The sequence below is a fragment of the Festucalex cinctus genome, chromosome 13, assembly GCF_051991245.1.
Source record: "Festucalex cinctus isolate MCC-2025b chromosome 13, RoL_Fcin_1.0, whole genome shotgun sequence".
NCBI classification, from domain to species: domain Eukaryota; kingdom Metazoa; phylum Chordata; class Actinopteri; order Syngnathiformes; family Syngnathidae; genus Festucalex; species Festucalex cinctus.
In genome coordinates, this window is record NC_135423.1 from 9,730,363 (window position 1) to 9,742,490 (window position 12,128).

General features: G+C 41.8%; 1 protein-coding gene and 1 long non-coding RNA gene across 2 annotated transcripts in view; one reads left to right on the plus strand and one right to left on the minus strand.

The window, feature by feature from the left end:
- dlc (deltaC) overlaps positions 1–12,128 on the minus strand; it is a 103,944-nt gene that overhangs the window by 14,246 nt on the left and 77,570 nt on the right. The gene's annotated exons all lie outside the window — the stretch shown is intronic.
- The window catches only part of LOC144033303 (uncharacterized), a 94,843-nt gene that overhangs the window by 11,230 nt on the left and 71,485 nt on the right, over positions 1–12,128 (plus strand). The window contains exons 3-4 of the long non-coding RNA XR_013287926.1: positions 516–635; positions 5,307–5,421. This is a non-coding gene — a long non-coding RNA (uncharacterized LOC144033303). The remainder of the gene's footprint in view (positions 1–515; positions 636–5,306; positions 5,422–12,128) is intronic.

Genomic DNA, 12,128 nt, shown 5'->3' on the forward strand with positions numbered 1-12,128 from the left:
GACATTTGCTTGACTCTTATTCCACCGATGCAATATTAATCTGATCCCATGTTTACACTCGTGGGGGCACATTTTTCTTTTCATTTAAAGACAGAGCTTAGTGTTTCATTAAAAAAAAGAAAAATCCTTGAGAACACATTAAGTCAAGTCAAGTCATCTTTAGCTTAGCATGTCATCTTGGGCAGATATTTTGGTGTTCGGATGAATTCGATTTGACTAAAAAAAAATTTAGTCAGCCTGGTTTGTTGAGAAGTGATCAGTAGGAATTGAAAACTTGTTTGTGGCTGCCAGCAAAAGTGCGCAGTCGTTTTTGCTTCTTAAATTGCCTTTGAAAAGATGTCGGAAGCTATATACAATAGGTCACACGCTAAGCAGCTAGCAGCTATATACAATAGGTCACACGCTAAGCAGCTAGCCACTAGATGCTAACAATGGAAACAGACGCCATTTTGCCATAGTAATTAATTCAAATTGTTTATTTTTTGTCCTTAATTAGCAATTGAATATGATTTCAGGAAGCCGTGCTGATTTGGGTGGCAACAGTTTGTGACGGCAAAATACTGCAACTACATTTGGGAAGATGAGGCACCCATCACGTCGCCACAGGCTGCCAGTAACGAAAAAAGCGTTCCAAGGTATTTATGTCCACGCATTATTTGGCAAATTAATATTTATTTTGAAGTTGGCCTTCACACTGTGTTGGCGACATTTTATGGGGTATATGCCACGGAAGAGGCGGGACTTCCGTGATTTTGCACATGAGTTTGGTTCCGGTCCGCGTTGCGAACACGCAACCGTGGAGCACAAAGTCGGAAGCACAAGTATTTTGACGAAGCCCACGCGTCGCAAACCGAACCGGAAACAAAGCTGATGTGCAATAACAGTCCTCTTCCGTGGCATACACCCCATTGTCAGTGTTGCCACTGTTAGCTGATTTGAAAAGTAAGTAATTTAGTTACTTTACTGATTACTGCTTTAACCACTTTTTCATACCGATACCAGTGGGTGTGAGTATTCACACTGAGTGTTCATTGATAGCGAGTACGATACATGTAGTATTTTTTATATATGTATATATATATATATATATATATATATATATATATATATATATATATATATATATATAAAATTTTTTGGGTCAAATCAGATTTTTGTTGGTGTAATTGTTTCACATTACATATCATTTGTGACTTCAATCTGTCCGCTGTGTGAACCAAAAGTGACCCGCATGTGCATTGTCCAGTGTATCAGGGCCACACGCTTTAATTTTTTAAGTTTAAGTTTGTTGCCGGAGCTCATCTTTTTATCATCTCATATCTGCAGAGGAGTACGGAGCCCCTATAGTGACATGGTAGGGGGAAAAAAAAACACTTTGCGTAGTCTCGCAAATAACTTTGCGTTCTCTCGCAAAGTGTGGGTTCTCTTGCAAAAAACTTTGCGTTCCTTCGCAAAGATTGCGAGATAACGCAAATGTTTGGTTTTTCTTTTGCAAGGGGACCCAATTGTTTTACTTATTTATTTATTTTTAAACGAGTTGATGTACTTCCGGGTCAACTTCGGTGTGACCAAAAGCGACGAGGCTAGAGTGTCTACAGCAGTGGGAAAGCGTAATTGAATTTTATTTCGGTACTACCGTAGATATCCATGCTATGGTGCCGCTGCCTCTCACCCGCGCATTCGAGGTTACAGTATCCAAACTGACCCTGAAGTACATAAAACGCGTAAAAATAAATAAATAAAAAGGCGTCCACTCGCAAAAAAACATTACGTTATCTCGCATTTATTGCGAGGGAACGCAAACGTTTTTTTGTGAGGGATAGCAATCTTTGCAGGAGAACGCAATCTTTGTGAGGGAACAGTTTATTGCGAGGGGATGCAAATGTTGTAAGGGAACGCAAGCTTTGCGAGGGAATGCAATTTTTTTTGCGAGGGCATGCAAAGAATAACCTTGCTCTTGCAAGATGAATTCTCGCGGTATTTATGAGTTCACAAACCCCGGAGAATACATCTTGTACTGCTCCCGCAGATAACCGCGTTCGGACCAATCTCAGAGCGACATTGTGTTTGGGGGCGGGATATGCATCTGTGACGAAACCAGGAAGCCAGCGCCGACGCAGGGGCTAACAAACAAACCCAACATGGACGAATGGACACTACAATTAATTCTGTTCTCGCAGAATTACTCACCGTTTCCTTGTTGAATGTTGAACAGTGAGAGGCGCTTTGTGCATTTCTAGCTGGTAAGATGTTCGAGCTTCCCCGCCGTCAGCAAGAACGAACACGAAATTTCCACCCCAAACGTGTAGAATGACGCATCGTCCAATCAGCTCGAACTATTGCACAGAATGTCCCGCCTTTCTCGACCAAATTACCCTGGAGAGGTACCAGATGGATATTGCAGAGAACTCACTTGAGTGAAGCGCAATATCTGTCTGGCTATTGCAAGGTTATGCAAAGACCGCAAGGGAATGCAACATTGCGGGAGGATGTAGAAATAAAATTTTGGGAAACTGAGGCGAGCCTTTTCAATCTCCTCATTCCATAAAGACATCTACTAACGATGACGTCACGTCATTGCCGGCAGAATAAATGAACCGTCTGCTTGGCTAATTACTAATTAAATAACAATAACAAAACTAGTTTCAACTTTATGCTTCATGTTTCAAGTGGGATTCAATTCAAGTCACATAAAGTCACCACTGCAATTCAGAACAATGTTGCAGATTCACATACATTTCCTGAATGCTCCCCACTGCCCGTCGGAGCGCATATATTATTGGACTTTTAATGACATAGGAAAAAATTGGATACATATGAAAGCGACCCAGGTCAGATTTGAAAAAATCTGAATTGAGTCGTTCACACTGACATGAAAAAAAAAAAATCCAATACAGGTAGCATTTGGGGGGAAAAAAAAAAAAAAATCAGATTTGGGTCACAATTGCCTGCATTGTAAATGTAACATTCGTACTAAAATTACTCAAGGACTCATTTCACGCTAAATAACCCAAACCTTCAAAAAACCTTTAACACGTTAATTCACTTATTGGGCTTAGGCTTAAAAAAAAACAAAAAAAAACTTCAAATACAAATCACGCTAGTTTACATAATTAAAAATAGTTGAAAAACACATTAAAGGAACACAAGACTTATGACAAACTAACCACCTATTCTGTGAAATAATTAATTTAAACTCTTCCCTGAAAAAATCGGCAATTTATGTTGAGCAATTATGATTTTATAGCACTTTTTGCGAATATGTTTGCGTTAAAGTACTGTATCGGCATTTAGGACAGTCACGTGACCATCGTTATGTATCGCGTGCGTAAAATACACATTGAATTACATGGCTGCCAGTGGTTCTATTTCGTCCCTCCCAACCGCCAGATGGCGGTGCTGTCTAGAACTGAACTAGAAACAAGCTTATTCTGTTATTCTTGCTCGATGCCGCAGTCGCGATAGGGGAATTCCGTGCTGGATACAGCACCGTCACCAGGTGGTCGTTCGGGACTCATAGAACCGTATCATAGAACTCACGAGGAATTAACACGCCCCACAGCGGACATCAAAGGTGGAATTAAGCCTTAGAATAAAGACACACTACTTCAAAAGCAGTACAGCCACAGAGGACACCGAAAGCCGGATAAAACTGGCAGATCCAACTGCCGGCGAGTCGAAGTGGACGGTAAACATCTGGGTGACTTTCACTCTGCTTGGCTAAACTACATGTCGTGTGCTAAGCTAAGCACGCTTTGGCTCACATTAGGAGCGGCCACCCCCCACCGCCACATGGAATGACATGAAACCGGACGTGTTGAGGACTTTACTCTTAACGGAATTGGCGCAGTTTTTGGGATCGAAGACGTCTTTCTTGCACATTATGTCAGCAAATTTCTATTGAAATGAGCGAAGACGGCTTCCGGTTACGCACGGGACACGTCATCACGATCACGTGACCAGGAACATGGCGTCCCACACCGTACGATCGAATTTGGACACTTAATCGGTTTAAAATAAAATTCAGCGAATAAGATGCCAGAGATATTTACACTATTATTAAAGAATAATAGTACAAAGGTACACAATGCCCAACTCAATACTGGAAAATGATTAATAACAGGGATGTGTTCAAAAAATCGATACGGCAATATATCGTTGCGGGCCTCATTACAATACATGTATCGATACGCAGGCGTCAGAATCGATATTGCTTGTTAACTTTAAATAGGCAGTTAACGTTTGCCTTTGCAGCTTGTATTGTACCTAAAAAATAAAAACCAGCAGCGTCTTTGAAGTTAATTGCCTTCAATTAATGCAAAAATAGCTCACAGTGATTGGACACTGTGTTTTGCAAGAAAATTTAAAGCAGAGGAAGAATATCAACATTTATTTACTTATAAATGTACGTGTCTCACGTAACACGTGTCTCAATGTACCAATTTTCCTATATTTTGTTTAAAAAAACGAAATAAAATGTCTTATGTGGGATACATATGTATCGCAATACGTATCGTATCGTGGCCCCTTGTATCGTATCGTGAGGTTGGCGGCAATACCCAGCCCTAATTAATAAGTGGTGTATCGCTTTAACAACACACTAGCTTAGCCATCAGTCTTGAAAACAAACAAACAAACAAACAAAAAACTCAAGTTTAAGAATGTTTGTTTACGGCTTCTATGAAACACACATTACAAACCTGCTCTTTAAAACCAATTCAAATCCTGTTACCAGTACTTTCAAAGTTAAAGGGATTACACCACGGTATTTTAAGCCCTTCCAACAGTTAGCTATAGGCATATAATGATTAAATCTTACCATTGACAGCAAGGCAATGTAATTTTTTATGAAATATTAGGTGTTTTGCTGGTTACTTTTCTAACGTGGAAGTAAAACGCCAGGTTCAGTAAAAACCCGCCTCTCCCCGTGTGATTGCCGTGCCACCGGAGAGCCGACTGCAGTCTGCTGTTGGAGCTCTGCATTTGAGTAATCTCTGAATATCTACGCCACTTGACGCAAGCCAATTCTTCAATAAACATTTTAAACAAAATGGCTCCTTGCCGCAAGAAATCATGGAGAAGGAGGGGAGGAGAGGGAAGAAGCCAGAGGAAAGAAGAAGAAGGAGGGAACCCCCCCCCCCCCCCCCCCGAAAAAACCCCAAAACAAAACAAACGCAAATGTAGTGTTCACGAGTGTTCCGATGCTAATTCGTGGCACTGATCTGAAGATACTAGTCAAACTGGGTCGATGTTATGCGTATTTGGAAGCTTGCAGCACCAAATAACGTGGCTATATGGATGTACAGGGTCGGCGTGGGCCAACAATTTTCCTGAAATACTTTCATTGGACTCTTTTCGAAGTAATTGGACCAGTTTCGACCAAGTGGGACATCTGGTTGGGAATCGAGGTGGCAATACAAGGTAAGTTGCATCTTTTCTTGCATTTACAATTGTCTGACTTCAGTGCCTACTGAGCCAAAAGATATGATTTTATTTTTAAATGTTGGGCATTATTCAAATCATCTCAGTCTAACTGGAGTTTAAAAAAATGTATAAAAGCACAATTACTGGGGTGGGGTGGGGGGGGGGATAAAAATAATAATATATATATATATATATATATATATATATATATATAGCACAAGGTCATGTTGTTGAATTATTTTGTCGTATTGTGACATTGAAAGCATATTGACTTCTTGCTGTCATTAATTTTGTGTTGATCATATTTTGTGTCGATCGGGTCAGATTTCACGTTTTACTTCTTATGGTCCCCTTTCATTTCTTTTTTTTTTTTTTTAAAGAGTGAAATAAAAAATCTGAATTGAAAAAAAAAAGAAAAAAAAACAACAAATAAACAAAAAAACTCTACCTGCTATGTTCATTAAGCCATTAACAGGAGGGAGACAAACATTTTCAACTCTTTCGGTTAATAATTTGTAAGTAAATAAAACACACACACACACACACACACACACACACACACACACACACACACACCCACGAGGACTGACCAGTGGTATCTGACCAGTGGATTTGTATCTATGAGAAATTCTGTTCTCCAAGCATCAGCCCCTCCCAACCCGGGAAAACGAGACGGTGGTCACTCTATGACGTCATTAGGTGCGGATCCACCCCCGCACCCCCTATGCGGACTAAACATACGCCAACTTTCTCTGAGACCTCCATGCTCGCAGGATAGTGATAAAAGTAGCCTTTATCAGTAAACATTTTGTCCAGCTTTGCAATGCCAAAGGGGTAGATGCCACGGACTTCCCGACTTCCTGCTTTCCACACATCAGCGCAGTTTCCGGCCACTGCTGGCCGCGTTCCAACACTCGCACCCCCACCAACAACCACATGCTCCCATCAGCGGGAACATGCAACCGAGGGGCACGAAGATGGAAGTGCAATTATTGGGACGTGGCCCACACATCGCAAACCGGAACCGGAATCAATGCTGACGTGTGAAAACCCGGAAGTTGGAAGTCCCGCCTCCTCCGTGGCATATACCCCGTTGGCTGTTTTAATTTCCTAGAAAGGTTCCATGGTGGCTGACACTTATATAAACTACAAGTAAAATTTCTGCACCGCTGAACCTAACTGAATGAATGGTGTAGTGGTTAGTGCACTCACCCTTTTAAGAAGAAGGTCCCGGGTTTGCGTCGCACTCAGCCTTTTTTTTTTCTCCTCTCTCTTCCTCCTCCCCTCTTCAACCACTACGATTTCTCGCGGCAAAGGTGCCATTTTGTTTTAAATGTTTATTGAAGAATTGAACACCCATCCGATTTCCACATTTAAAGAAGACACGGTTGTACTGTGGTCTTGCGTGGGCATTTCAGAAGAGTGTTTGAACGCAGCGCTCCAGAGTTTTGTGGACGGTGTGCGCGCAGCAGCTGATCTCAACGTACAACACAATCTCGAAACAAGGTCCCACGGGGCCGAAATCTCATGTGATCGCATGTGGTCTCACAAAAACCAAGAAGAACAAACATCGCAAGACAAAACACGAAAAGAGGAAATGACATTTGGGCTTTGGAATATTCATGACAGAAAAATTCAAACTGAAAAAGGAACAAAGAAAGCCAGCGGAAAAATTTATAATAATAAATAAATAAATAAATAAATAAATACATTATCTCAAGATGGTCCTCCATTTCAAAGGTCCACCGGAGCGGACTTTGTGTTTTGGGTGTGTGAACCCCATCATTTTACTGGTATGCATTTATTTTGAAGGGCATCAAATATGTTGCGGCAAAGTGTTGCCAAAGGAATCGGACGCACGGTAGTGTTGTAGAAGAGCGATATCATCAAAAATAGACTTACTTTAGAAGATAATTCTTAACACACACACACATCAAGTCAGACACTTGTCATGCATATTTGATTCACGGCAGCTTCCTTATTGGCCAGTAAGGGCGCTTCTTTGATTGGCTACATTCCGTGTATCTCTTGGTCCACGAGTCAAATGACTCCCACAGACGTAAAGACTTTTGGTCTGAAACATTTAAGATTGTCTGCCCGTCCCGTTTCGGACCCAATTACTCTATCTGGACGCTCAACACCGCAGACCACAAGGTCATCTAATTGGATAATCTAGTCAAGTGTTTGTCATCCTTGATCGGGAAAGGGAAAAATTGAGACAAAAACAGCCTTCATGCGGGCTTACGTAAATATTAGCTTAACACATCATCCTTCAAAAACAAAAACATTTTCATAGTTTAAAGCTAAAAAAATTTTGAATTTTTATGTTATGATTAATTTGCCTTTGGGAGTTGACTCGCACACTGAGCAACGTGGCCAAATACGATTGGACAATTTGGAAGAAAATTACAGTCGGCGACTCACACTTGTACACCTGCCAATTGACCCTCACACGTATACCGACTTTCTGCAATGAAAAATCTTTGACCGCTGGTGTTCTTCTCAAGATATTTTGAGGTGGTGTGATCGTGGAGAAAGAAACTGACTACGCCGACTAGTGTGAACGCTTTGTAACAATCTGCAGTATGGCACCACGCCTCAGGGTGGCGCCTCTTTGTTGTTGTGTGCATTAGCAGCGCTTTTTCGTTTTTGGCTGTGAATGTTTTTGACGCCAGGGAGGCGTACGATTATTGTGACGTGCGGTTGTGACAAGGCCACTGTTTTTTTTTTTTGTGTGCCTTTGTAATAAAAGTGAACCTGAGTACTTCCAGTTGCTCTCCCGTTTCTGCTGTCTTGCTGCGCCGTCCATGGCCGATCAGCCACTGCACGTTACAGCTTGTGTGAGACAATGCTGCATTTTCTCTACGCGGATGTCCTTGTGAAAATTAAAAAAAGTGGGAAAAAACATAAGGTTGTTGTTTTGGTGCTCATTTTTTTCCCCAACCCACCATAGATGAAAAGTTACATTGTGGATAGTTTTTTTTTTTTTTTTGTCAACATTGATTAAATAGTTATTCATCATCAGTATGACTAAATATGTAATTTTAGTAACTGAAAAGTTCAGTTACTAAAATGTGTGTTAATTTAGTGTTAATTTTTATTTTCCAATTACAACAAGATAGCAGGACTACGCAAGTAGCAGCTTATTCAAACAATACAATTTACTGTTTTATTAAAAAAAAAAAAAAAAAAGACATTCAATTCATATTTAACACAGTTGAGTCCGCATGTTACAGTTTTTCTCTAGGGCGTCTTTTTTTTCCACTACGAATTGCTTTTGTGTGAAGACATTTTGATGAACCATCAAAGCCGCAGCACATTAGGACTGAGATGGCTGTCTCGTCAGTGGCACCACCGTGACTGTAGTCCTTTGCGGGAAGCCATCTTAGTCAAGTCAACCGCCACAATGGTTGTTCATAGCATTGCAAGTCTCAACAACAAAATAAAATCTTAACAAGTAATACCATACATGGATAGCAATGCCATAAAATGACTTATGTTGAAGTTTGCCCTTGGATGACTGAATGGTTTCATTGCTGCATACATTGGCAGCAAGACCAGTGTAATGAGTCTGTAAGTCTCTCAAACTCAAGATCTCTCAAGATCTTATATTGCAGAGATTACAACTAGGTTGAAATGGCTTCACATGTGCCTATGTGCATCATTAAGACTTATTTTATAGTTTTTTTCCCTAGATTTTATTTATGAGAGTAATGGTTAAATCAGTATTTTCCAACCTATGATGACCCAAGTCACTTATTTGACATTTAAAAAATACATTTAAAAAATCTGACAGATAGCCACCCAACAAGTTTGAAATAATGGCCTTGTCTCAATTTAGTCACAAATGTACTTAATCACATCTGAAATAACGGTCTTGTATTATGGTTAAACACAAAGCTAATATAGTTGGAGAGAGCCATGACTGTTTTTGTTGGATGGATAGCACCGTTTTTGTTGGATGGATAAGCAGGTTGATCTTTTGCCATCCAATGGAAGAGCATTTAATTTTTCTGTCTGTCACTGTACGCTGCTGGCATAGATAAAGATCTATTTTTGATTGTTGAAAATAATTGAAAGAATAATAATACACTAAAAACAATAATATAAAATGATATGAACATACTTCTGGTGTCCACTATTTCACTTTTAACCTAATTATAAAATACATAATTGATTTTCCTAAACTAACAAGAACCAGGAGTCATAACAGTGGCAGATATCCAAGCAGGAGTGTCTAAGATGAAGAGCTGGACAGCACCGAGACCCGAAATCAATCACACCAACTGGCGCAAGAAGCTAACTAACTGCATAAATGAACCAGCTGCTGCAATTGGGGACCCATCCCAGTGTTTTCCCCAGAAAACTTGCTAAGCCCGGCGGTCGGGGACAGATGGATAAAATTCCGCCCAAGATAATCTTTGGGGGGTTGGATAGGGCGGCGGAATTGTTTGAGGACGACAAATTACCTATCATGCTCCTCGAAGTGTATGTGGGTGTGTTGGGGTTGGCGAAATTCATCCAGCGATAACTCTTGGTTGTTCATTGATGGGGAAGTCGGTGCGGACAAGTTCAAAATTATTATTTTGTGGGGGTGGGCTGGAGCTTAGCCCGATGGGGGGGCAAGGAAAGCATGGTGGGCCGCCTGGCTAATAAAATGCTGGGGGAAAGCCGGCATCCACAACGGCTAACCCACGGTTACACAGTCTTCGTCGTGAAGGACCCCCAGAAGGGAATGACTCCATGGAACTACCAGCCTATAAACTGCCTCGGCACCACACATAAGCTCCTACCAGACATCATAGCAGCCAAAATGAGCAGGCATATGGATTAATACATGAGCAGAACACAGACGAGCATTGGTAACACCAGGTGAGCTAATCAGCAGCTACTGGTTGACAGGGAATTGTCCAAGGCTTCAAATTCAGAAGCATCAACCTATGCACTGCCTGGATTGACTACAAGAAAGTCTACAACTCAATGCAACACACATGGATATTGCATTGTGTACCTGAAACTGTATAACATCAACAGGATCATAAGAACTATGATCAAGAACTCAATAAGGCCTGGAATACAACTCTGGAGGTCATCTCCAAGCCAGTTGCACAGGTCAACATCAAATGTGGCATATTCCAAGGAGATGCTCTGCCTGCCCCTACTGCTGTTCTGTAAAGGCCTGAACCCACTCAGACAAACCATAACCAAGAGTGGCTTAAGGTAGCGGTTTAGAAGTGGAACAATGATCTGCCACCAGCTACATGAATGACATCAGCTGTATGCCGAGAACAAGTGTGACATCAATTCCATGATTCAACTTACAAGGATATACAGCAATGACATCAGAATGTAATTCAGACTAGATATGTCTGGGCGAATGATATCTAGGCGAGGGAAGAGTGATCACTATCGAAGGGATTGAATTACCTCGAGGCAGCATAACAGGTGTGCAGGACAGCAACAAATACCTTGCAATTCCACAGACAAATAGCAATCATACGGATGCAGTTCAAAAGGAAGCCACAGCCCCACTGGCATATTCCCTGGTTACTGGAAGAGATGCAAGTCATTGATATCAAGACAATAAAGCGCCTTACAACGCAAGTTCAGCATCCTGAGGCTGTACACCAAGTGGAAAGAGGGAGGCCATGGATGAGAAAGAGTCACGGGCACTGTGCAGGCGGAAACAACAGGCCTCCAAGAATACATAAAGATGATGGCTCCAAGGGACGACCTGCTTAGTGAGTGCCTAAGAAGCCCAGTAAAAAGAAGGAGCCAGATGGACCATAATGGAAATACAAGCCTCATGGCATGTTCACCGACAAATTGAAGACATCAAGAAAACACACCACTGGCTGGAAGAGGCTAGACTGAAACACAACACGGAGCGACTTATCTAACCTGGCTAGAGCCAGATTAATCATTTGAATCACCAAAGTAGTTCTCAATACAATATCAGACTGGGCTGCTCCAATGTGATCTTCTCGGGAAAGACGGGACATTGTACAATACCTCAAGCTGATTGGGCAACTTGTACACTCTGACCAAAATTTACAAACAGTAACTGATGAAAAATAGTGCGAAGCTTGCAGGCAATATTTGTGGATTCATGGATTCAGCCCTTTTCATGGCATCACAAGAAGAGGCCCTGAAGCTGAAGAAGTGCCAAAACCTGAAGGAAGAACTAGAGAGAATGTGGCGGGTAAAGGTAAGAGCGGTGACAGTAGTGACAGGGTCCTGAGGGGCTGAAGTAACCAAGTTGGGTGGATGCCTCCAGCAGATACAACATGCAGGAGAGTGTAATACTGGAAACAGCTAAAGTCCTGCACATAATCCTCAAGGTCCCAGGCCTCTGGTAGAGGACCCAAGCCTGAAGGAAATACCGCCAAGTATATACTGTACATCCATCCCTTTTTTTTCCCACTTATCCGGGTCAGGTCTCGGGGGCAATAACTTTAGCAGGGGTGCCCAGAGTTTCCTGTCCTTGGCCACTTCATCCAACACTTCCGGGGTTATCCCGAGGTGCTCCTAGACCCACCAGGAGACGTAGTCTCTCCTGGGTGTCCCCGGGGCCTTCTACCAGTGCCTGAAACACCTCACCAGGGAGATGTCCAGGAGGCAACAAAATCAGATGCTCGAGCAACTTGTCTTATTCAATGCGGAGGAGCAGGAGCTCAACTCTGAGCCTATCTCAAAAGGAGAGC